Raw genomic sequence first — 26,319 nt, 5'->3', positions numbered from 1 at the left:
TCAGTATACTATCATTTTTTTTGGAGACGAGTGAGGACCAGAGAGGGAAAGCGACTTGTCTAAGGTCACTCAGCAAGTTGGTGGCTGAGCTGAGACTACTACCAAGGTGATAGAAAGAGGAAGGAAAGGCTCATGCCGGGATCATATTTCAGGCTTGCAGAAAGCCAGTCCGCTCGACACCCCCTCCCCAACACTTACGTCCTAAATCGTATCTAGCTGGGTCTCCCGGGTCTGAGCCAGGAAAGTGGAGCAGAAGAAGCAAAGCAAAGAGCGAGGGAAACTGAATGCGCGTGCGCAGTGGGTGAAGGCAGTGTTGGGTGGGAGCAGGGGAGTCAGAAGGTGGGAAAGAGGGGGAAATCTTTGGCCCGCGCGTGCGCAGGGGGCAAAGGCGGGGTTGTGAGGAGTTGGGTGGGGGCAGGAAAGAAAGGAGGGAGGGAGGACAGGAGCGAGAACCCATGGGTGCGTAAGTGTGTGAAGGCTGGGCGGTGGGTGAGGGCGGGGGGAGCATGGGATTGCGCATGCGTGAAAGAGAGGTTACGGGGAGTTGGGTGTGGGCGAGGGCGGGGAGGGCGGAAGCATGAGGTTGCGCGTGCGTACTCTCTTAGGGGAGGAGTGGAGGGTGAACCGCGAGGGACTGGGAGGTGGAGCGGAGGAAAGGGGCGGGGTTTCTCAGCGCGTGCACGTCGGCGGCGCGCGCCTCCACTATTTAAAGTCTCAGAGTTTCAGCAGCAGGGCTGAGCACGTGGGGGAGCGGCCGGAGCGGAGCCGAGCCCCTGGGCCCAGGCAGAGAAGGGGGCGGCGGTGGGGTCGGGGGGGGGGGGTGGGGGCAGCGATAGCTGCACGTGGACTGACTGCACCTGGGGGTGCGATCGCCTAAGAGCTCGTAAGTGTGGGTGATCGGGGTGGGGGGGGTCTCCCCACCTCTGCCCCGGCTGGGTTGGGAGGCGTTTGGCCCCGGGCTCTCCGACTCACTTCCACGCCTGTCGGGTCCGCCCCGCTCATGGGGGCAATTCCCGGGCTGGCTGACGGCTGATAAATGCTGGGGAAGCCTGCGGCTGAGCAGCGGCCCCCCAGTTCTCCCAGCCGTGTGTGTTTGCACCTACCCCGTGGTTAAACACCCCAGGGCCCCAGTCCTCAGCCGGTTCTGGACTGGTGCCCTTCTCCGTAACTTCACTTTTTGGCTTCTCTCTCCTTGTCCGGCTGCCCGCTCCGTGCGCTCCACTCCCAAGAAAGCCACCGAGCTGAACTTGTCCCACCCAAGGTCGCCCAGCCCCGCGTGCGTTTACTTTTCAAAGGTCGTGTGTACCCAGCTCGAACGGGCAGAGGGGGCCTTAGGACAGAGCCGGATGCCAAGGGCGCAGCCCTGACATGGGGTGGGGCCAGGGGGTCCGAGGACTGGCTTCCCCCCTTCTTTCCCACCCCGCTCTTAGAGATGCTGGCCTTTTGAACAGCAACTAACTAAAAATGTCGTCCGCTCTTAGGCCCCAATCCCGTCCCAGGTCAGAGTAAGGCAGGTGGTAACTGAGAGCCAGGCCCCTTGCTGGTTTCACCGATGGGGTTCGCTCTGTAGTAGACGGTAGCAGAGAAGTATTCTGCAAGACTGACCGACCATGTGAATATGGGCATCAGTCCTGTGAAGCGAGGAGAAAAAAAACCTTAGCTAGTGTTTTGGGGAGAGGAAGAAATGGGATATGATGGAGACTCCAGGGGAGGAGTACTGACTCCTAGAGAAAAGCTGGTGGAGTAGTGTGCTTCATCGGAGAAGCTTCAATCCCTGCACCCCCAGGGTTGCTTTTGGACAAATGTTATGGAGAAGAGTTGATTTGTCTCAGAATCTGCAGCAACGATCCGGGTGCTGGGTCTCTTGGGTGGGCACACGCACCTGTTTGGAGTTAGTTTAAAACAAAGCTAAAAAGAAGGTGCTTGGGCAGGACCCGATTCAGCTTCTGGAGGGGGCGGGCGTTGAGTTTGGCCAGCCTTTCTTTTCTCTCCAGTGCCTCTTAGCCCTATTGGACGGCAGCTGGCATAAAGTGTATGAGACTAACGGGTTTTTGTTTTGTTTTTTTGGCTCTGTGCTGTTCTTTGAGCCTACGGGAAGTGCCTGAAGATTATATAACTGAGATCCAGTTGTTTTTTCCTTTCCCCTTCATTAGGAAAACTTATTCCACCCTCGTTTTCCTGGGGGCAGAAATGGGAAGTGGAGGTGAACTGCAAGCAGAAGGTGTGTGTAATGGGGGCAAGGTCAGGTGTCAAAATAGAAACAGTCTGACATTTTGATCCTAGTTCTACTAGCAGATGCCCTGTCCAGCAGGTTCCCACTTTCCCCATCTGCCTTTACTGATAAGTAATGGCCTTTGCTCTAAGTGGAGGTAGAGATACCTAGAGAGAAACCTTTTAAGTTGGTGTGAATTTTTTGGGGGGGAGAAATGAGGCTGGTTTACCTATTGTCCTCCAATTTCAGTACAGACTACTTGGTATTTTAGTATTTATATTAAGTGAAACCAATCTCAGCTGAAACGGATTTGTACAACCTGCAAGATCTCCCTCCTTCTGTGGGTGCTCTCCTCCCTCTCTGACCCCCCCTCCCCAGGTTTAATCACCAATAAGGGAAGGGCTCTTTGTTCACACAATTTAAATAATCACAAACCATGTAGGAATCACTCTGAGATAACCTCTAATCTATAATAGGAACTAAATCCAAAACTTGTTGGCTCTTCCTTGTTATGTGTAGAAAGCAAAGCTTTGGATGGTTAGAAATGAAAAGAACTCTTCTTAAAATTTAAGTGATGCTTTGTACTATTTAAAACAAAAACAATAAAAGCCCTGTAGTGTCACTTGGTATTACCTGATTGTCTTCATTTGGATTCACTCTGGGTTTTAGCAGTAAAGTGCAGTTTCTTTCCAGGTTGACCTCCTGGAGAGGTCTCAGCCCTTTCTCCTTTCAAAGCACATGTAGCAACAGAAGCACCAGAATCTAAGAATACCTCAAAGGACCAAACCATATCACTTGATACTGCAGTTTTTTAAATCCATGAGGCAAAGAAATTAGATAGGATAATAATTTTTATTACAAATAAGATATCTGCTTGTAATTATTTGTATTTAAAATACATGTAAATGGGATTGTGTTCTTACAAGGGCTTTATCTTAGTTATATGACTTCTGAAGTGTAATGCTAGGGTGAGATTCTTTAGTTGAACCACCTCTTTTTTTTTTTTTTTAAACAGATCAGTTAACAAGCATTTATTAAGCCCCTTATATGTTCCCTTTCCTGGATAAGCTGCTAGGGATACAAATACAGGCTGATAAGAGACTGGGGCAAAGAGAATTGAAGACAACAAGCATTTTTTAAGTGCCTACTATATGTTAGATGTTGGAGATACGAAGAAAAAATGAGGAAAAGATATCACAGCTTTCAAGAAGCTTACAGCCTATGAGGAAGACAATGTGTATAGATACATACCTGTGTTCAGAATAAATGTAAAGTGGTTGGGAAAAGACATAGTTGCACAGAGTAGTGTAGCCTGGATTTGAAACCACTTTTCAGTCCAATATACATCACTCTTTGCAGTGAAAAAGAGAACTTGTTTAGATTATTAAAATGAGAATCACCAACAATAAGACCCCTTTGAAATCCTACCACCTATATGCAAATAAGTTGAAGGTACTAGAATTCCTAGGGTAATTCTTACAATAAGGGTGCTATTAGATGATATTCCAGAAATTGTAAATAATTGACTTAAGTGAGTTTAGCAGTGGTTAAATGGGTGCTTAATCCCCCCACCCCCATTTTTCCTGTTTTTCAAGCTTCCCTAGCCCCAAGACAAAAGCCATGTAACAGATATACATAGTCTAAACAAAACATTCCTGTGTTGGCCATGTTCAAAAATGTATGTCTCTTCATATTAGTTCATCACCTCTCTGTCAGGAGCATTCTTGTTCCTTTGGAAAAACAGTTGATAATTGTGTGAGGCTTTCAAAAGTGTTCCTATTTACAGTATTGTTAATGTTAAATATTTCTCCTGGTTCTGTTCACTTCTCTCTGCATCAGTTTATACAGATCTTCCCAGTTTTCTCTGTAACCGATTAATTTTTCACAGCATAATAGCACTCCCTTATATTCATATGCCATGATTGAACCCCTTAATCTGATTCTTTGCCACTAAAAAACAAAACCAAAAAAAGAGCCTGTTATAAGTATTTTTGTACATATAGGACCTTTTCCTTTTAACTTGATCTCTTTGGAGAACGTGCCCAATAGTAGTATCACAGGGCCAAAGGATAGGAAAAGTTTAGTAATTTACAGGGTATAGTTCCAAATTGCTTTCCAGAATACCTGTGCCAGTTAAAAGCTCCACCCACAGTGCTTCCATGTATCTCTTTTCCCAGAATCCCTCCAACATTTGTTTTCCTTCCCCCTCCCCCCCACTCTGCCAATGATAGTATGAGGTGGAATCTCAGAGTTGCTTTAATTTTGCATTTCTCTAATTGTTAGTAATTTGGAGCATTAAAAAAAATATGGGAAATACTTGAATATATGTGGACCAGCACTTCTCATATCTTATCCCTCCCACTCCCCCACCCCTCCCCACCCTTCCCCAGCCTCATAGCCCTGACTTAATGTTTTTGTAGCTACTTTAGGAAAGGCTGCCTGCCTTGAGTTGAAAGGCCCAGTTATCATGGTTTCCCAAGGACATTGGTGATGAGATTCCAGTGTCAGGTTCTGAGCATCAATATTTAAAACAATTTCCCTTTGAACCATAGTGAACTGCATGGACCTTTTGCTTGGACTGACTGAGATTATGAAACTATAGCTGCTTTTGACTAATAACTTGAGGCTTATGAAATTTCTTAAAAGCCTTGACTCAGATTGGCTTTGACTTATGGGTTGCTTGGGTAAACTTAGTACTTAACCTTCCTAAAAATTCAGGAACTTGGTGTTAGGGGAGAATTGGCTTGATCATACTTGGATAGCAACGCTTAGTTTTGCTAGCATTTCACAGCATGCTAGCAAAGTTTCTTTGGCTAGTTTCTCCCTCTTAACCTTCAATTTATATATAGATAGAATGTAAACTTCCCAAGGACAGAGACTTTTATTTTTGTCTTTGTATCTCTATTTCCTGGCACGTGGTAGGCACTTAATACTTGCTGTCAGTTTCTCAAATGTGAGCTGTGAGGCTTAATTCTCAGGTAGGTAGGGGGGGTGTGTGTGTGAATGAGAGAGAGCACATGCACGTGCGAAAGTGTGATGCATATAGAATATAGATATTCTATATATAATATTTGTGTCTCATGTTGGGATGATAGCAAAACATTCATGTTTAATTTAGCTTTGTTTTCTGGCATCTTTTCAGCTGTATGCTAAGTGCGTTTGAAATCAGAAGACCTCTTTTGAATCCAGACTGCTGAGACCTAGAGCAAGTCATTTCACTTGTCTTGGGTCAGTTCTTATACCTACAGAATGAGGTGCTTGGTTTCTTCTAAAAAGCCGCACTGGTCTGGATAACTGTAAACAGAAGTAGAAGTGTTCCACAGAGTTAATAAACACCAAGTGCTACTATGTGTCTGATATTGTTTGAAGCATGGGAATAAAAAAAAATGGTCCTTGCCTTTAAGAAGCATATGAAGGAGATATAACATAAAGTAAAAAATGGTTATAGGGATTGGATGACTGCAGGACATTAGAGCAGTTTGGATAGGCTTGGGTAGCAGGTGGTGCAGGCACTGAACCTACCTTGTGTGGGCCGTATATGAGTCTTGATATTTTCATTGGTTGGCCTGTTTTACTTCCTTTTCTTTATCTCTAATAGAGTCCCTTAGTTTCTTGCAGTACAAATTTGGAGATGACAGAGTCAGTAGAAGGCTAGATTTGGAGTCAGGAAGGCCTGAGCCCTAATTCTGCCTCAGATCCTTACTAGCCTGTGTGACCTTTGGGGCAAGCAACTTTCTCTAGCCTCTTTCTCTTTATCTGTGAAATGGGGATAATGGTAGCACCTGCTTCCTAGAATTGTTGTAGGAATCAAATAAGAATTTAATATTTGTAAAGTGCTTTGAAAAACCTTACAATGTTTTATATATAAATGGGAGCTATGACTAGAGGTTTACCAAATTTTGGTTTAATATAGGTCCCTAAATGGAGGACTGAGACTAACAAAGAAATGCTGCATAGAGTATGAGTTCCCTCTTGCAAAATGCAGAGACAACATGAATTGGGTTTTTTTTTTTGTTTGCTTTACTTTTTTTTTACATTTATAATAACATTCTCAGAAGTGAGGGCAGATTAGGCAACCACTAGTATATGGTGAACAGCAAACTAGACTCGTTAAGGAAGGCTTGAATTTGAATCCCACCTGAGACACCAACTGTATGATATTTGAGCATGTCACTTAACCCCTCTGATCCTCAGTTTTCCCTCTGTAAAATGGGGATAATAGCACCTATATTACAAAGTTATTTTATGGATAAAAAAGATGTTTGTAGAGCACTTTGCAAACCTTAATGCAATATGTAAATATGAACTACTAATCATTATGGTTTATTTTGGGTCTAGTCCTGCATCAGAAGTATTAGTGAGATTGTAGCAGATAGTTTTTTTTTTTTTTTTTTAGGGCTTTGGTGAAAGTGAGAGACAGGAGTAGTATCCACTAACAAGGCTTGAATCCTTCAAGGCTGGCCCAGAGAAAGCATAATAAGGGCCGATTTTATTTTTGCCATAGATTAAGTCTTAGTCAGCATAAGTGGGCTTTTCCCCCCTTCTCTTGATGAGGGGAAAGTCATTGTTACTGACTTCAGTAGGAAGTAGAGGTGCTATGGAATATATACTTGCCAAAGAAACAAAAAGACTTATTCTGATAGCCTGGCTATTTTTTTTTTCTTTACCTTCTTTGGTTTGTGCTTAAGGCTTCAAAGGATAAGACTGCAGGGGTTTTTAAAATATTCAGCATTTGTTTGTGAACCATCTGCTGTCTAGTAATAGTTAAGTGGATTCTTTCTAGGTACAGGTTTTTCCTGGAAACTGTATCACTTACTCTCTCCCTCAAGGAAAACAAAATAAAACAGCAACATAGCTTTTCCTGTAGCTTAAGAGCTCCCTCCATTTTTTCTGTTCCTTGATTTTGGGCATTTTTCCAGAAGGACTTCTTGTTGTAATAACATCAGCAGAAGGGCATCTCTCATCCCATTCAGTCTTATCTCCTAGCCTCTTGCCTGGATTTGTGTGGTAGATACCCACTTTTGTTTCTTTATGAACAAGAACTATAGGTGCTTGCTTTCTTGGTGAGTTCTTCCCATCTGGTACAGGCATGTTCTGCTGCTCAGAGCAGAAAAAAATTTGTTTTAATACTTAATATCAATTCATTGATCAACCTAAATGCTGTACCATTTAGAAATGTTTTTCCTTCAATTTCTCCCCTTCCCTATTTATGTAACTAAGGAAGCAGGTAGACAGACCTCTGCTTGTCATGTCTTGTTGATATATATTTCTTCTAAATATGTAAATCTCTTAAGTAGGAAAACTTGGTAATAAGTAACTGCACAAATCCGATAGCTCAGGTGACAAATTACTTGTTGAACTTCTCTGAGGCAACATACCAAAAGGTACAACTGAGCCCTGATGCACAGGTTAGGAGAGCAGGAGTCATTAAATTATGAAGTAGAGAGATCAAGTTAAGTCTAGGGACTAACTACCCACAGAATAGTGACAGCAAATGAAAGGCTATGCCAACTTTGAGCATGCTGTAGGCATCAAGCTTTCAGGTTTGGCTTGTGAAAACATTTATAGTGTGATAACACCTTCTGGCTCTTGGCCTTGATTCATATGGGGCTTGTGAAGACTTTGTCTTTAACTTTTTACCAGACAGAACCCCTTTTTGTTTTACATCTTTCATCTAACTAGGATTCCCAGTCTGATTAATTTCTGCTAAATTAAATGGATTATACACAGTAAAAAGAAATATAACTTAATGTTTGAGTTCTTTAGCTCTGCTACCTCCCTGATTCTCAGGCCTAATTCCTTATATATTTAGGTATCAGAGCACTGTGGTTGGCAGCCAGTCACTGAGAGGGAATTCAGTTCAGGATGAGAGTAATTTTTTAGCTTATTAAGCTTTTGTCTTGCTTGGTTGAGCGGTTGGCATATTGGAATTGGATCAGTTATGATCATAATAAAGGATTGTGATATTGAGTAGAGTCTGTTTAAATTCTATGCCTTAGAATTGGAATAAACTTTAGAGGTTCTAACCACCTGACTGCATGATTCCTTTCCACAGTATCCTTGACAAGTATTAGTGATAGACACCTTACTACCTTATGACAACCTGTTCTATTTTTGAATAGCTCTAATTATTAGAAAGTTCTTCCTCTGGATTTCTTTGAACTGTCTCCCTGTGACTTGTACCCATTGGCCCTAGTTCTTTGTGTTGGAACCAAGCATAGTGGTGTAGACTAGTGGTTCTGAAACTTTTTGGTCTTGGGACCCCTACATTCTTAAAAATTATTGAGGACCATCTCCCCAAAGAGCTTTTGTTAATTGACTTTTACATTTATTAGGAATTAAAAATTAGTACGAAAATAGTATTGTGCTTGTGGAGCCCCCTGAAAGGATCTTAGGGTTTCCAGAGATCCCCAGACTGCATTTTGAGAACTATAGGTACAGACTATAAGCTGTAAGAAGGCAGGGACAGTCTTAGCTCATTTGGCATCTCTAACATTGTGTTTTCCAGGTAATAATAAGTGCTTCATTAATATTGATTGAACATCAGTAAAAGAATTGGACAGTTTACATAAAACTATTCAAGAAAGCTTTAGGCACATTTCCTGCTTCCATATTTGTGTTACATGTGGAAAGCTACTGGAAGTTCATTCATTGCTGGGATAAATAAGCCTAGTGTGACTCCAGTAGGGGTCATTTGGTCTTGCCTGTCTGGATTCCTGAAGACTATGAAAATGACTGAGCTGAAGGGAGTGAAGGCCTGTGAATAAAAACATCCATATTTCACAGTCCCCTCCTACCTCCCCCATTCAAATAAAACTTTCATAAATATTTTATGGGAATTTTATGTTCCTTACTGTATATTTGGGGATGCCTTATAAATATCCTCCTTTCCCAGCAAACATTTTTTAAGCACTTATTTATGCAAAGCACTGTTCTAGGTGTACAATGAATTGTTCATATGCTAATCATAGGTTAAGGCCCTTGAAAAAGGAGCTATTGCATTGAGCTTTTACTGGCTATTGCCTGTAAAGTGTCATTAGTCTCTAATAGCTCAGAAAATTGTTCCAAAAACAGCTTAATCAGACCAAACAGCTACCACCTGTACAGAGTAGACACTAGGTTCCTGGTAATCTTGAGGTCATCCCTCAGTGCTGGGGTTCTTAACCTTTTCTTGTATCATGTAACTTGGGAAATCTGTTGAATCCATGGATCCTCACTCAGAAGAATGCTCAGGATGCTTCATTTCAGTTAGAGTTAGTGGAAATAAAGATGCTGGATTTTTCTACCCTTCTAAGTTTGTGAATTCCTTGAAATCTGTTCGTCTCAGGTGCAGAACCCCAATCCTAGAGGTACAGAGGCAAGATGGTATAATGGATAGTGTACTAGACTGAACCTGGTTCATGTCCCATCTGACTCATTTAGAAGCTGGCTGACCATGGGCAAGTTATTTAATCTCTATGAGCATCTGTTTGCCTAGAGATAATACTGTAGTACTGACCTTTTAGGATTGTTATCAGTCTTAAATTAGATAATGCTTGGAAAACTATAAAATATTACATAAATATCCATATGAGGCAGCAGAGCTTGGTGGATATTTAAGTCCAGGATCCAAGTCCCTTTACTGAACACATCCTGGCAGTCCACTCTGGACAAGTAAGTCATAATGTTCTAGGTAACAGTGTTGGAAGGTGTTGTCCTTCCCTGGGTGTTCCTTATACAAATGATATCTCAGATCTGTATATCCCTATAAATACTATATCCGGTTAATAAGATTGGCCTTCAGCATGCTTAGTTTTAGCCACTGAGATGATAGTGATCCAAGTACCTGAGGGAGAGGTAGGTGCCAAGCTTTAAGAGGCCACTGTGGGAATTTTAGAACTTGATAGGGAAATAAGGCCTAAAATGCAGTGGAGGCCCCAAGCTTCAAAACTGCTAAAATGATTAATGCATTCAGGTTTTATACCAGTATTTTTTTGTTGTATTCACTTCCTCTGTTTCCTCCCCCAAGGGAGGGAGGTACATTCCTGATCTCTTTTTTCTTGGGTCAAGAGTAGTTAGGAGAATTACACAACTTTGTTATATTTTTAAATTTTTTTTCCTTTTTTTTTGGTGGCCATTTTTCCTGCCTGTAAGATGGTAACAAGACACTATTCTGTCTCTCAACAGACCTGGCCTGTTCTTTTTATAGGCTTACCCTCTTTATCTTTGGTCTCTGTATAACTTCCCACCCTTGGCTTATTCTTTTTGAAAACTGATTGAACAGTCACAAGAAACATGGAGCCTAGTGTGAGTACTTACTTCCTAGTTGAACAGAGTGGTTAGGACCAAGGCAGATTTGCATGCAGACTTGTTTTCAGCTCTCATCCTTCCCGGGAAGCACAGTCTTGCTATGAATATAATTTCTCCGCTTTGTCCTCTGACTTTGACATAGGTTACAAGCATGTGCTGCTTGACTATTTTTAGCCATCCAGCCCCACTTCAGGAGTACTGCTTGAATATGGTCAAAGGGTCCAGGGCTGCTTTTGACCAGAGTAGCTTCAGTACAGGAAGTATAGACATCGTTCCCTCTTGGAAATCGTTTTTTGGGGCTTTATGGAAAAGAATTAAAGAAGTCAAAAGCAGAATTCTCAACAGACTCTCTTCTCCCTCCATCCCTCTCTGAGTCTCTGGTGTGTGTTTTTTAAGCCAACTTGATGAAAACAAAAGGACTGAAGAATAGCAGAGATGAAGTATTTCTGATGCTATTAGAGCAGAGAAATAGAATCAGACATCACACTTGGAAAACAAAAATGGTGGATGGTGCTGAATGAAATCTTTGGGTTTTAAGATAAAGTATTCTGTTCCTCTCAGCCTCCTTTACTTTCCTGAATTGAGAACTGCAGCCCATGCATTTGTTTCTGATAGTGGGGGAGGCTTCTGTCCTTATAAGGTGCTATGTGTCGCTGGGCTTTATGTTGGCCGAGGAGCCGAGGCTGTTTCACTGAGCAGTTTTAAAGAACTAGGACAACTCTATTGTTCTTCCTGAAAAACAGGTCCTTCTTACTGTTTTGTAGCCATTGCTGGGAGCTGAGCTGCCCCCCTTTATGTAAACACCCAGGGCTGAATTTGGGGGCCAAGAAGAAAACAGAACCTGTCAGAAGGGGAGACATTTTGGGAGGAACAGACATCTTTTGAAGGTTTTGGTGGAAGGGAGAAAGGGTGAGAGAGGTTCTGGAAAAGGACAAGGTTGATAAATGAATTATTTGTGGTAGCTATTTCCCAAGCTACCTTTGCCAAGGAAATGTGATACAGGATGAATGAACTCCTGTTTGCCCACATTTGTATGCATTCTGTCAGTATAATATGATATACATTTTTTTTTTTCTGGCATCAAATTCAGAGGCAGCTTCTGTCCTTGGATTTATGAAATGCATCAAGAACTGATTTTTATCTTTCTTTTAAGTTCGTGGGGTTTTGGTCCTGCTGTCTTGGGAAGGGGCTTGTTGGCAGCCTCTGCACATTGTCCTTGAGGCATTGAGGGCTTCCCTTTTCCTTTCCTGTATTTCCCACCGTGGACAGTCCATTGTATTCAAGTCTCTCTTAGTCTCTTCTGATTTGCTTTCTAAAAGCTGTAGGGTAGCTGCTGTCCCTTTTTTGTGTAGAGATAGAGTTCTTTTACCCCATCTCGACTGGTGCAAGGGATGAGGAATCCAGGTGCTTTGAGTCTTCATGCAATATCAAGAACAAACATATCCTACTTAATGGCTTTTATGTATGGGACAAGAGGGAGAGAAGATGGTTAGAGTGCTCCTAGAACAGGAGGAGCATACTGTCTAAAGAAGTTGACTAGCTCTTCCTTATCTCCTGTGCTTGTCCACTAAAACCTTTGAGAAATATAGGCATATATTTCAGTGTAATATCTCTATAGCTTAAACCCTGAAAAGAATTGATAGTAGTGTGATTATCACCTAAAGAGTTTGCTTTTCAACTTTCACAGTGAATTCACCCTGGATGTCCTGTATGGAAGAATTCTACAATTACTTACCCACAGTCTCTACTATTCTGAACAGCTCCTTTTCAGCATTAATGCTGTTGTGATTAGGGGTTGTTAGGCTTATTCCCCAGGCCCCATTATTGCTAGAAACCAGCACCTCTGTTCCTTTTATTCTGAATATCCCATGTGGTCCTGTCTGGCCATGAGATGACTTAGAAGATGCGAGTTCTTCATGGACTTCACTTAATGCTTAAGAAAACATCCTAACCGCTAGTATAGAATTGAGCTTTGTCAGAAACCAGCTGAGTGTTTTCTTTGAAAGTAGAATGTCTGAAGAGAGGGAAGGCTTTGGCAATTTCTCTTCCCTGCAATGAGTAAAAGATGACTTTTGTAAAAAGTATTGCTTTCTCTCCTCTCTTCTGTCTCTCCCTCCCTCCTTGTCTCTGTCTGTCTCTCTCTTTTCTGCCCTTGGACTGTGGGATATGAAGAGAAGATGTGACTCAAGGAAGCTAGGATGCTTTGACTCAATTGTTAAACTTCTTCTGAGTCTGCTTAAGGTTGCCTTCATACTCCTATCTAATTTCTATGAGTATATTGTTAATAGGATTTAGAGCTAGAAGATAACTTGGGTCTAGTCACTGTCATTTTACAGATGGGGAGACACAAGCCTAGAGGTCAAAGTGGTTTAGGTAGCCAGGTCAAACAAATACTAAGTGGCATTAGAATTCAAATTCAGATCCTCAGACTTGGAACCCAGCATTCCATTGTACCACAGATCCTTCCTATGGTGATATCTCTTGAATGAAAATTCTAGAATCTTAGAGTCTGACCACATGACATCTAGGACCTTACAACTACTGCCAAGTTCAAGAATCTCTTCTTACAGCAATCCAAGGTCATCCTCTAGCCTCTTGTGTGAATTTGAACCCTTCTGGTAAGGAAGAGCTCATTGCCTCTCAAGGCTAGAATCTGCCTTCCTGTAACTTTTACCTGTTGATTTTAGTTCTACCTTAGTTACAAGTTGAACTAGTACTGGACTAGAGAGAGCTCCTCAAGCTTTGTGAGAACCCTGGTCTTGTTCAGAGATGGCTGAGTAGAGTTTTATGGTCTTCATATCATATCAGCTATACCTTCCCGTAGACCTCTGTCAACATTTGACATTTCCATATGGTGGGGAGTGAAGGGTAGAGACATTTAACTGATCAAGCCTGGTCTCTCTGACCATGCCTACTTATTAAACTTGGTCCCCAGCTGAGCAGAGCTCTAAATGGTATGTTAGGTATCTGCAGCTCCTGAGGCACATGTATCTGGCTGATTGGCGTGAATAGGCTGTTTGGTCTGTAACAAGTTCAGCAGTTCAGCCCCTTAAGAGGACAGACTAGGGATCAAGGCTGTGTAGCTGCTTTTCCTAGGTGATCATAATCAAGGGTGTGGAAACAATAGGGTGTAACCAACATCACAGCCCCACTGTGAGCTAATTTGGAACTTTTAAGATGTTGCTACAAGTCAGTTTATTAGGGCCACTTTTGTACTCTGAACACCAGGCTTGCTCTTGGAGTCCCTATAGAAACCTGAGGCATGGCTCCGGCACTCTAAACCCTAGCCTGGGTGGCAGCCCACAGCCATGTGGCTGGGGGGAAAGGGCCCAAACGTGGCATCCCCAAGCTCAGTGACTAGATCTAACACCATCTCCAGCAAGGTAGGAGGCATCTGCTGCCAGGAAAGTGGTTCACTTTGCTTCCTTTTTTATTGTTCATGTCTCTGCCTTCTATCTTCTAAAACATCTCTTTAGAGTAAAAGGACTTGCATCCATTTTGCCTGGAGGATACATAGTATATTATTTCTTATGGGTTCACCCTGCACACAAGGGTTTAGATAATAATTTACTTGGATACATTCTTACTTCCCTTGGTTCCCCATTCTAAGTAGCCTATAGAATGAAGATAGAACTTTTTAGCTTTGCATTCCATGCTTTCTACAGTCTACTGTCCAATACTATTTTGCCTGTTCTGTTTTTCTCTGACCCTTTTGTTCTCATTGCTACATCAATGTTTTGGCTTCGCTGTCTTGTTTTGGCTTCTCTGTCTTTTAGTGTATGTTAGGGTTTTTTGGGGGGTTGTTTTCAATCTAGAATATTTTGGCTAGTTTCCCTTATCCCTATCACCCCCACCCCCCACCCCAAGTGCCATTAGAAACTTATCTATCCTCCAAGCCCCATCTCAGAGATCCTACCTTTTAGGAAGTCTTCCCTAATCATCTCACTCCTCCTCTGAACTCATCTAGTACTGTTACCTCTCATATGAATCATAGGAATGGGAGCTGAAGAAATCTGAGAAGTCAGAGTCTAACTTCACTTTACAGATGAAGAAACAAATTTAGTGCAGTGAAGTGACGGACTTGCCTAGAGTCACCCAAGAAATAAGCAGAGCCTGACTTTAAAATGGATGTGTTCAGACTCTCAAGCTCTGTGTTCTCTCCATCACACTCCTGATTTGGGAATTGTATGTAACGCCTTGTGTTGTTGTAACTTGTACCGAAATCTTCTGTTGGATTTTAGGCTCATGGTAGATAGGGACCAGATCTTAATATCTAATTGTCATAGTAGTACCTTGTACATAGCAAGAATTTAAGTATTTGTTGAAGCGTGGGTTATTTAACTGGTAATACCTAATGGGATCCCAAAATGTTGACTTCTAAATTTATGTCTAAGTTAGTCTACTGGGTAATAACCATGTATCCAAGTAGAGTAACATCAGTTTCACGAATAGCTCTCAGATGTAGATTGAATATTTTCATTTTGACGGGTCCTTAAGGACTGATAGCTAGCATATAAATAATGCTTTAAAGTGTTCTTGTACATTATCTCATTTAATTCCTTGCAATAACCTTATGAGTTAAGTGCTAGATTTGTATAATCCCTGTTTTTACAAATGAGAGAACTGAGTCTCAGAGAAACTTGGCCACATAGCTAGTAAGTGTTTGAAGCAGGATTTGAAAGAAGCCAGGTCTTCTTGACCCCACTTTATCTTCTTTGCCAGAATTCTTTCTACTACTCCATACTTCAGATTTAACATTTGGAAATTCTTATCAAAGGGTTCTCTTAAATTTTCAGGAAAAGGTACATAGATGCTGTAATAGTTAAAGTCATTGTTGAGGTTATTATCCTCCTAAAACAGGTGTTGGCAGAAACACTCTAGAATGTGGAATTTTAGAACCATGGAATCAGAGCTAGAAGAGATCATTGGAGGAAAAACAGGAGGTGAGAGGGGACAGTGATTTTTCTCTGTCCTATGGCTTACTAATAGCAGAACTAGGATTAGAACCCTAATCCTTCTGATCTGGTGTCCTCTTTACCAAGGTAGCCTTGGACAATTTGAGGGCCCTACTTTCTTTCCTCAATTGTGAAATCAAGGGGCTAGACTAGTCTGCTTTCCCTCCTAACCACTCTTACATTCTAAGGTTAGTCTCTTGCTCTCTTCCTGCCTATATTAAAAATTTTTTTTTAAAAATTTATTTCATCAAATATTTCCCAGTTGCATTACATTTTTTCTTACATTCATTTAAAACATTTTTGACTTCCAACCAATTTTTCTCCCTCCCTGCCCCTCTCCCACCCTTTGAGAAAAAAGCAGTATGATAACGATTTTATATATATATATATGAAGTCATTCTGTCCACTTTGTAGCTTTTATTTTCTGCATATAAATCTGAACTTCTGTTAGTTTTGGGAGAAAACATATATTAAATTTAGAAAGGTAGTGACAATCCAGCTAACTTTTAAAGATGAAAATAACTTCATTTTCTGATCTGTTCTAAATGTTTGTTACTATTGAGATGACCAAACTGAGGAGCATCTCTCTACCCCTTATCCCTAGGTACTCACTTGGGAGGGTCTCTGGACATAAACCTCTGTCCTTTGACTAAGTGGGGAAAATTCTGTTCTCAATGTCTGACAGCTCTTTTTTAGAACACAAAATACAAAGTGCTTCTTACATTTGCACAGACTGCCTCTGAGCAAGAATTATTACTCTTTAATCCTTAACCCTATCTCTTTACTGGTTGAGGTCCCACTAGTCACATGCATTTGTATGTTCGGTAATAACTCCACAGTCATATTGCCTTAGTCACATGGGAAAGGACTCTTCTGCTTCATTCTTCTGCCAGTTTTAATACCTAAGTGTAGCTGAAGGCAGTGGATTGCTTTCAAAACTGTAGTTTCTGGCAAGGACAGTCTTGACACAGTCTCTTGACAGATGCTTTTCTGAGCAGGTCTGTGGCATCAGACAATTGCTCTACCCTGTATTCTAAGGCTTAATGTGGTACTAGGCCTCTTCTGGGGCATTCCTTCTAACTTAGTAAGCACATGAATGGTGTGACTGTCTGGGGGCGTGGCACAGGCCTGCTTTTAGGCTTCTACGACTGTTTTGGCAACTAGTCAAGTCAGCAAGCCTCTATTCCCAGGCAAATGGTCCTGCTAAAAATAAGCCAACAGAAACTTTATGCATTCAGATCCAAAACAGCCTAATCTTCCCCTTAGGGTTGGGCTTTTCCTGGTGTTTTCATCCTAGGGACCTTTTGTTTAAAGTTTTATCTCTGCCTTTTCTTTTTAAGCTAGTCTTTTCTCTCATATACCCCCTTCTTCCACCTTATAACCTCCCTCACAACAAAGACAAAGTGGGAAGTGAAGTACAGGGACAGCCCCAACTGCTTTGCAGTGTTATACCTGCTACAATCCTCCAGCCTTTCGATCCACAGAAGAAACTATTTCCCCCAGCCTCCTGGGCAGAAGTGTTTTGTTTTCCCTCATGATGGTGGTTCTCTACACTTTGTTTTCTTAGTTTCTCTGAGGCATTCCCTCTTTTTCATTTTATGGATAATCTTTCTTTTTAGGTGTGTGGTGCAGGACATGTGAGGTGATTAGCCCTTAACCTTGGGTGGGTAGAAATGGTGGTGAAGAATGAGACTTTTTATAGAAAAGCTACCCAACTAATAGTCATTGTGGTAGGATTTGAATCTAGGGCCTCCTGATTCACAAGTTCAGTGCTCTCTTATCTGTTTCCTCTGAAGATTGAAAAGCAGTGGAAAAACCAGAGGTTTTTTCCTTCCTGTGACTGCCTTTCCTTGGTAGTACAAAAAGTTCTGATATGCCACCCTATTGAGCTCCTAGGATCGGGGAAGGGTGCTCAAAAAATCATTTCCTTTATAGCAGTCCTCTCTAGAATACAAAGAAATAGTATCAAGTTAGATTATTTAAAAAGAATGCACTGGATAGCTTCATTAAGTCCTTTTGAAAAGGCTTAAATCTAAAAAAAAAAACAAAAAGAAAACGCCAGTTCTAAGGGTGAAGGCAAGTCTGGCTCAGCAAGAAAATTGAACACCAATCTAAGACTCTATCCATGAAAACTATGGTAATGCATCTTTAATCTTAAAGACATATGGAGCTTAAAAAAAGGGAAAAAATTCATTTTTAAAGCCATCTTTCCAAAGCTTATTGGTGTTCCTTTCATGTGCATGATAAAGTTCTCTGGGATAGTCAAAGACCACTTTACTGAAGGACTATTTCCCCAAGCAACTAATTCTACATCATAAGCTTTCCCTCATATCAGGCTTAAAATCTTCTCTATCTGCTATTTCTAGTTCTGCCATCTGGAGCTGAGCAGAATCAATCTAATCCATTTTCTATTTGATGGTAGGTAAGTTAGTTACTTGGAGAAATGGGTTTTGTCTTCCTTTAATATCCTTTTATTTGTAGAAAGAACAAAGAGTAGATTGTCTTAATTGTATAACCCAGTGGAAATTAAATTCCTTGAGGGCAATCTTGGTATCCTCTGCCTTCTTCTTAGTGGGCCTTTTAACACAAGAAAGACTTGAATTTAAGATTATCTCCTAGGACCAAGCTGCTTCTATTGATATAGTGCATTTAAAAAAAAATCCATAATTCAAAGGAAATAGATAAGATGAAAAATCTTTATTTCAAAGTAAAATTATAATAAAGCTTTTGCATCTATTAATGTACTTGGTCTTACCTTGTTAGGAAACGTTTGTTGAACTTGTCCCTGGAAATTGACTGGAAGATATATCTAAACATCCTTTTTTTTTTGAGAGATCATAACTCTCTTGTTCACTTGTTCGGTTATGTCCAACTCTTTGTAACCCTGTTGGACCAACTGTGTGGGGGGTTTTCTTGGCAAAGATATGGGAGTGGTTTGCCACTTCTTTCTTTCGTTTTATGCCGGCAGGCATTAAGTGACTTGCTCAGGGTCACACAGTTAGTGAGGTCCTACTTGAACTCTGATATTTCTGCCTGCAGGCCCACTGCTCCACTTAGCTGCCCATATAACTCCCTAGTGGCAAACAAAAACCTCAGGCCTTTCTCCTTGGGAAGGAGGTAGAGAGAGGGGCCCTTGTTAACTTTCATTGAGAACACTAGCAGAAAGGGTTACCCCTGAAGACAAAAGAGATGAGGTAGCAGTAAGGGCCTGCATCTATTTGGAATAAGACAAAACCCTCTAGGACAGTGTTTGTCCAGGCTGGGATGCTTAATGTGCTTAGTACAAGAATTACTTGAATGTCCACATGAGATGCTACACATTTCAAGTTTAGGCTCAGATCCCAGAGGATAGAAGGAAAGGGCAGGGCTTTATGGGAGTTATTGGCTGTTCTTGAGCAGGAATGATCTTATTCATAGGCAAGGTGGGAAAGGCTTTCCTTGCAATCAAATATACTGCCCTACAGAGTAGCATTGTATAATGAATAGTATTCTAATTACAGGCCTAAAGTGATCCTTGGGTACCCAAGTCTCAAGTACAAACATTGACGGACCTGAAATAGTTACAAGAAATTGAGAAATAAAATGAGGTGTTGGGTTTAGATAACTTAAAAAGTTCATTGTTCTAAATCCAAGATTGCTATTCTGTTAGAATAAGTCTATTTTGCTTTCTGGTATAGTTCTCTCTCTCTCTGCCACCAGTGTGAACATAAGCAGCTATGTATCATAGATGGCTCTGGCCTGATAAAGTAGCACTAGGTGAGAAGAATAGCTTTTTGAGAGAACAGTCCGACTAGGAGTTTGAGGGGTAGGTGAGTTGACCCTTTCTTAGAAGCCTAGTGCTGAGTAAAAGTATAAATGGGACAGTGATCTTGCTTGCATGGAAAAATAATCATCGTACACATACCTCCCTATCCTGGCTGCTGACAGCTGGTTCTAGACATTCCCAATCTAATTCTGGAATTGGTGATAGCCCTGCATTGAGTGACTGTGAAGTAGGAGAGCTGAACAAAACTATGCCCTTCACACTGAAACTACGGGAACAAGCCACCCTGGGAGGAGGGAAGGAGAGAGAAGGCGTGGTAGTCCTGTTTAGAAAATGTGACTGATACTTAGGGAAATATGGTTGACCACCTGAAAAATGAAGGTGGCATCACAGTCATGCTGGGTTCTCTTTTCTTTTTCTTTCTTTCTTTCTTTCTTTCTTTCTTTTGCTTTTTTGGAGCGGGGAAGGTAGGGTGTTTGTGACTTGGCCAAGGTTACATGGCTAATTTTGTGTTGAGTGTCTGAAGCTGGATTTGTACTTGGCTCTTCCTGACTCCCAGGCCAGTGCTCTATTCACTGTACCTTCTAGCTGCCCCTTGGTTCTCTCTTCTTATCCCTAAACTTCTTGTCTGTTCTCTCAGTCCTTAGAAATCTAACTTTTTTTAAGGGGTCTGTGAAGGGGAATTTTTTAAAAAGCAGTCTTGCTCCTAAATCTTTTTATTTTATTGAGATCAGTTATTTATCATCAGTTATTTATCAGTGTTTATTTGCAAGATCTCGGTGATACTGACTTTCAAATTTCTTGTTCAGTCATTCATGTCTGACTCTGTGACCCTGTAGATCATTCTGTCCATGGTTTTCTTGGCAAAGATACTGGGTTTGCCATTTCCTTCTCCAGTGGATTAAGGCAAACAGGTTAAATGACTTGCCAGGATCACATAGCTAGTTAAGTGTCTGAGCTCAGATTTGAACCCAGTGGCCTCTGATCCATCTAGCTACCTTCAGACTTTTTTTTTTTTAAAGCAATTGGGGTTAAGTAACTTGCTCAAGGTTACATGGGCTGGTGCTCTTACTCACTGTGCCACCTGGCTGCCCCTACCTTCAGACTTCTAAGAGCTGTAATTTCCTCCCCTTTCCCACTGCCACTCATTTTAAGAATTTCATGAGTTGATAAAGTTAGTTGAAAAAAAAAATCTGGTGACCAAGTCAGTTGCATTTAATTAAATTGGGACTTGGATAATAGACAACCAATGAACTCCATCTTTCCAACTATTGTTGGAGTGATTGTTGGACTTTGGAGGCAGGACAAGCAGAGTTCAAATCCAGCTTCAGACACTGACTTGCCACTTGCTGGGTTATTCACTTGACCTTTACACGATATAGTTTCCTAATTTGTAAAGTAGGAATAATATACTTGTTGTGAGGATCAAGTGATGACATTTGCAGACTTAAATGCTCTATAAATGCTTGCCAATGTTATCAGTCCACCTTGATAGGTTGGACCTGCCAGAGCTCTCATTGATAGACCAAGGATCTGTCCTGGCCCTCTTTTTTCCTTTATGCTCTCAATGATCTCATCAGTTATCGATGCACATGTATTCAATTAATATTTCTATATAGATGATTCCCAGATCTGTATATCCAGCTCTGATCTCTCCCCTGAGCTTCAGTTGCCTGTTGGATCTCTTGACCTAGATGACCTTGTAAACACCTCAACTTTAACATGTCCCCAAAAGACCTCATGTTTCTTTCCCCGTATTTTTTCCCAATTTCACTATTTCTGTCCAGGATACCACTATCCTTCTAGTCACCCAGGATTATAACCTTACTGTCATCTTGGACTCTTCTCTCTCACTCATCCCTCATATCCAGTATGTTTTCAAATCTTGTCATTTCTATTTTCATAAGATCTCTCATATACAAATTATTTCCACCCACACCACCACCCTGGTGCAAGTCCTCATCACCTTGTGTCTTTGCTATTACCATAGCCTACCATTCTTTCTGGATCAAGTCTCTTCCTTCTCCAGTCCATCCTCCATGAAGCTGCTACCAAAGTGGTTTTCCTAAAGTATAGGTCTGACCAAGTCAACGCTACCCCCTGCCCCCCACTCAACAGATTCCAGTGGTTCCCTATTGCTTCTAGAATCAGATATGAAATTTCCAATTTGGCACTTAATGTCCTTCACAGTCTGACCTCTTATTACCTTTCCAGTCTTATATTTTGCTCACCTCTATGTACTTTGCATGAAGTTACTTTGAAAAGGTCACTCAACTCTATACCTTTGCACTGGATTGTCCCTTATGCCTAGAATACTCTCCATCCTCACCTCTGCCTCCTGGCCTCCTGTAAGACTCATCTCAAATCCTGCTTTCTGTAGGAAGCCTTTCGCTGTTTGTTTCTCACCTTCACCCCCTCCTAGTGTCTTCCCTCTGAGATTATTTAATTTAATATTTGCACTGTACATATCTTGTACCTACCTAGTTATTTCCCATTAGAATGTGAGCTCTTTGAGGGAGGGATTTTTTTGGGGGTGGGGGAGGGTTGTGGCTTTCTTTGTGTCTCCACTGCTTACTTAGTTAGCCCAGTGCCTGACAACATAGCAAGCACCTAATGAATTTTTTTGTGGGGAGAGGAGTGCTGTTGTCTTCTATTGGCATAATTCTTTTTTTTGTTTTTAATGCTTTGTTAACTTCTGATTTACATCATTTGTTTCCACCAGATTTTGAGTTACAAATTTTCTCCCAGTTTTTCCCCCACCCATCCCCCCAAAACAGCAGTCCCACATATCCCCACCTCCAATCTGCTCTCTCCCATATTTTCTCCCATACCCGTTTCGACTTTTCCAGTGGATCTCTACGCCTCAGTGCCTGTACATCCCATTTCTTAATTACATGTCTCTCTCCCATATTTTCTCCCATACCCGTTTCGACTTTTCCAGTGGATCTCTATGCCTCAGTGCCTGTACATCCCATTTCTTAATTACATGTAAGATGGTATTAATAATAATATATATATGTATATATACACACACACACATATATATATATACATATACATATATATTTGAATATTTGATTTTAAAACTTTCAATCCCAGATTCATTCCCTTCCCCCCCTGCCACCCACCCCCACTGGGGAGACAAGCAGTTCAGTATAGGTTGTACATGTGCGGCTAATGCAAAACAATAACATAGTAGATATATTGTAAAAGACTGACTACATTTCCCTCCCATCCGTTCTATTCTCTACTTTGATCCTGTCCCTTTTCAAAAGTGGGTGCTTCCAACTTCCCTCCCCCCCAGCCTGCTCTCCCTTCCATCATCCCCCCTCTCATCCCCTTCCCCCCCATTCTCCTGGAGGGTGAGATCCCCTATTTAGTGTGTATTTCCCTCCCTCCTCAAGCCAGATTCAATAGGAATAAGGTTGACCCATTCCCTTCTGCCCTGCTATTCTTCCCCTCCATTGCAACCATTTTCCCCTGCCTCTTCTGTATGAGATAGTTTGCCCCAATCTGTCTTTCCCCATCTCCTCTCATTATACTCCTCTCACCTCTCAATTTCACCTTTTAAGTATCATCCCTTCCTGTTCAATTGGTCCCGTGCCCTCTATCTATGTATACCTGTAAACGTATATACACACATTCACATATGTATTCATGTACCCGCATACCCTCATATAAAGATATATATATATATATATATATATATATATCTAATCCCTTCAACTACAGAGAAAAGTTTCATAAGTTACTATTATTGTTTTTCCATGTAGGAATGTTAATAGTTCAACTTTGATAAGTTCCTTATGATTTCTTTTCCCTGTTTACCTTCTCATGCTTCTCTTGCTTCTTATATCTGAATGTCAAATTTTCTATTCAACTCTGGTTTTTTCAGCAAGAATGCCTGAAAGTCCTGTATTCCACTGAATGACCATATTTTCCCCTGAAACATGATACTCAGTTTTGCTGGGTAGGTGACTCTTGGTCTTAATCCCAGCTCCCTTGACCTCCGGAATATCACATTCCAAGCCCTTCGATCCCTCAGTGTAGAAGCTGCCAGATCCTGGGTTATCCTGATTGTGTTTCCACAATATTCAAATTGTTTCTTCCTGGCTGCTTGTAATATTCTCTCCTTAATCTGGGAATTCTGGAACCTGGCTATAATATTCCTAGGAGTTTTCTTTTTGGGATCTTTTTCAGGAGGTGATCGGTGGATTCTTTCAACCTCTATTTTGCCCTCTCGTTCTAAAACATCAGGGCAGTTTTCTTTGAGAACTTCCTGGAGGATGCTTTCTAGGTTCTTACTTTGGTCATGGCTTTCAGGTAGTCCAATAATTTTTAAATTATCTCTCCTGGATCTATTTTCCAGGTCAGTGGTTTTTCCCAAGAGATATTTCACATTGCCTTCTATTCTTTCATTTGTTTGGATCTGTTTGACAGCATCTTGATTTCTCATAAAGTCATTAGCTTCCATTTGCTCCAATCTAATTCTGAAGCAATGATTCTCCTCAGTGAGCTTTTGAGATTCTTTTTCCATCTGGCAAATTCGACTTTTTAAGGCATTCTTCTCCTCATTGCCTTTTTGAGCCTCCTTTGCCATTTGAGTCAGTCTGTTTTTTAAGGTATTATTTTCTTCAGTCAGGCTGTTGACTCTCATTTCATAATTTTCTTGCATTGTTCTCATTTCTCTTCCCAATTTTTCCTCCACTTCTCTTATCTGCTTCTTAAGGTCCTCTATGGCCTGTAACCAGCTTGTATTTTCCTTTGAAGCTTTTGGTGCAGGAGTACTGACTTCACTGATTTCCTCCTGTTCCATGCCTTGCTCCTTCTTATCTCCAAAATAGGAGTGTAACATTGGAATCTTCTGTCTGCTTTGTTTCCTCTGCCTGCTCATTTTGCCACTCGATGATTTGACTTTTGGGCTTTTTGCCAGAGTAGGACTCTGCCACCAGACAGGGGAGTTTTCGTCCCAAACGCTGGGGTTTTCTCAGCTGCTGGAGGTATTAGATGGGTGCCCTCTTTGAGGTTTCCACACGCTCTGGCAAGCTGGACACACACCCCAGGACCTCCACCCTAGACTGCAATCCAGATCCAAGCAGGTTAAAGCAAGAGTGATTACCCCTCAGACTGGTGCTTGGTCCCCCTACACTCTGCAGGCCAGGAGCTGAAGCCCCCATGTGGCACTGGCAGGCTGTGCTGGCGTCTCAGCGGTTTCTCGCCCCAGGGGTAAAAGCCATGCACTCCCACTTACTGGGTCCCAAAGTCCAGACTGCACTGACCTCTCACTTTGTCCTTCGCATCTATGTGTTGATAAATCTGGAAACGGCCACAGCTGCTGCTGATCTGGAGTCCCTCCGGCTGGTGGCTGGTCAGGCGCGCCCTGGGGCTAAAGCCTCGGTGTGGGGCTGGGCTCAGCTCCCAGAGCCCTCGGCCTGCCGGGCTGTCCTCAGCGGGAGGTTAGCTTCTCTGTGTCATTATGTGGGTTCTGCAGCTCCAAAGTTTGTTTAGAGTCCCCTTTTTACATGGATTGGGGAGGGTGGAAGCTGGAGCTGCGGGAAGGTCTTGCTTCTACCGTATTGGCATAATTCTTGAGAACTAGGGCCATCTCTGCCAGGAAGAAACACTTAGAATAGGATTTAATAGAGGATGGGCTCTGGAGTCTTACTAGTACAAGTCAGCTAAGAGTTAGGCAAGTCAACCTTTCTTTGCCTCACTACATGCTTCCCTTTCTCCTCCCTCCATCAAGAGATTCCACACATTCTGTTCTGTGTTCCCTATGCTAGGATACCTAGACTTTCCCCAAAGATTCTCTAAATCCAGTGAAATCTAAACTTTCTATGAGGCTTTACTATATGAGGACCCAACCTACACAAGCCTTCAGGCAAAGATTATAAATGCCTTTTAACCCTAGCCCTTTCCTTTGCATTACTTCTCAGTTTGCAGCCTGATCTATAAATCTTTGTCTAATGAGATTTTGGTTTCACATAAGGCAGATCTTGTTTGGTTGCATGACTGTACTTAATCCTTAGATGGGTAAGAACTTAGTTATCTTACCTTTTTTTCAGTAACATTTTATAAACACCGATAGACAGCAAGGGCCTCTCTGTGGTCTTAGGAAGATCTGGATTTACTTTCTACCTTTGAGGTATTCTGGCTGTGTGGCCTTGAGTAAGTAACTTAACCTCTTAGCCCCCCAAACAGGTCTTTATGGCTATAAATTGCTGAGTGGATGCTAAATTTACATGGATGGAAGGTCTTTGCTCCATGGAAGAGTTTCCTCTGGCACTAAAAACATCTCTATCCATAGAAAACCTTCCCTCATAAGAAAGGGGAAATTTTAAGCAAAACATTCCTTCGCTGTCATAGCGTCTGGTTACTTTTGCTACCACAAAAGAATGCCATGAATATTATGGTATATCTTGGACCTTTGAATTTCTGTCTTTAACCTCCGTGCTTCCCAGCTCCTTTTCTGGGAAGGCTGAATAACAGGCAAATGCTAAGAAGTCAGTTTTCTTAATGTCTCCCTTGAGAGGTCTTATATTTAACTTAACTTATTTTAATTTCATTTTAGAAGTAGATTGGCATTTAAAACTCAGATGAGACATGAGTTCTTTGAATTTTGAATTTGCTGGGATTGTTTCAACTATTAGTGTGAATAATAGAGTTGACTGTAACCTAGCCTGTAGGAATCCTTGAGAAGAGAGGACATGAGGAAAGTTGTCTAAGGAGGATGGACCAAGCCTAATCCTCTATACTGACTGATGACTTCGAAAGTACTCATGGAGAATACAGAAGGTTGCTGCTCTCCATGCCTGAGGAAGTGTATAGTGGGGACAGAATATGCGTATCTGAGCCTGGGATTGGTGTGATATAAGGAGTGTGGGCATTAAATGCTTAGGAGGAATACAAAGAATCAAGTGAGTGATCACAAAAGAAAAGCTGGCAAGTTAATCAGTAGCCTCAAGAAAGTTAAGTTCTTGGAGCTGGAGAACTGTATTTTCATGTATTTCTCTCCCCAGCTTCTGGTACATAGTTCTCATTTGCTGATTGGTTCAAGGAAGCAAAAACACATACTTAGATCTTACCTTTGTTAAAACAAA

The 26,319-nt window shown here is 41.6% G+C and overlaps 1 protein-coding gene across 2 annotated transcripts in view; it reads left to right on the top strand.

Moving 5' to 3' along the window:
* The first annotated feature begins 732 nt into the window (after positions 1-732).
* AKAP1 (A-kinase anchoring protein 1) overlaps positions 733-26,319 on the top strand; it is a 50,695-nt gene continuing 25,108 nt past the window's right edge. Inside the window, exons 1-2 of one of the 2 annotated variants that reach the window (XM_069067450.1) lie at positions 733-883; positions 2,154-2,221. The gene's annotated coding sequence lies outside the window, so the exon portion shown is untranslated. The remainder of the gene's footprint in view (positions 884-2,153; positions 2,222-26,319) is intronic. The other variant, XM_069067449.1, reaches the window with a different exon arrangement.

The sequence above is a fragment of the Petaurus breviceps genome, unplaced genomic scaffold, assembly GCF_028583685.1.
Source record: "Petaurus breviceps papuanus isolate PSGF00001 unplaced genomic scaffold, PetGlider_PUasm1.0 90750, whole genome shotgun sequence".
In the NCBI taxonomy this organism is placed as follows: domain Eukaryota; kingdom Metazoa; phylum Chordata; class Mammalia; order Diprotodontia; family Petauridae; genus Petaurus; species Petaurus breviceps.
Note: the sequence above shows the minus strand (reverse complement) of the source record. Positions and strands in the feature narration are given on the sequence as shown.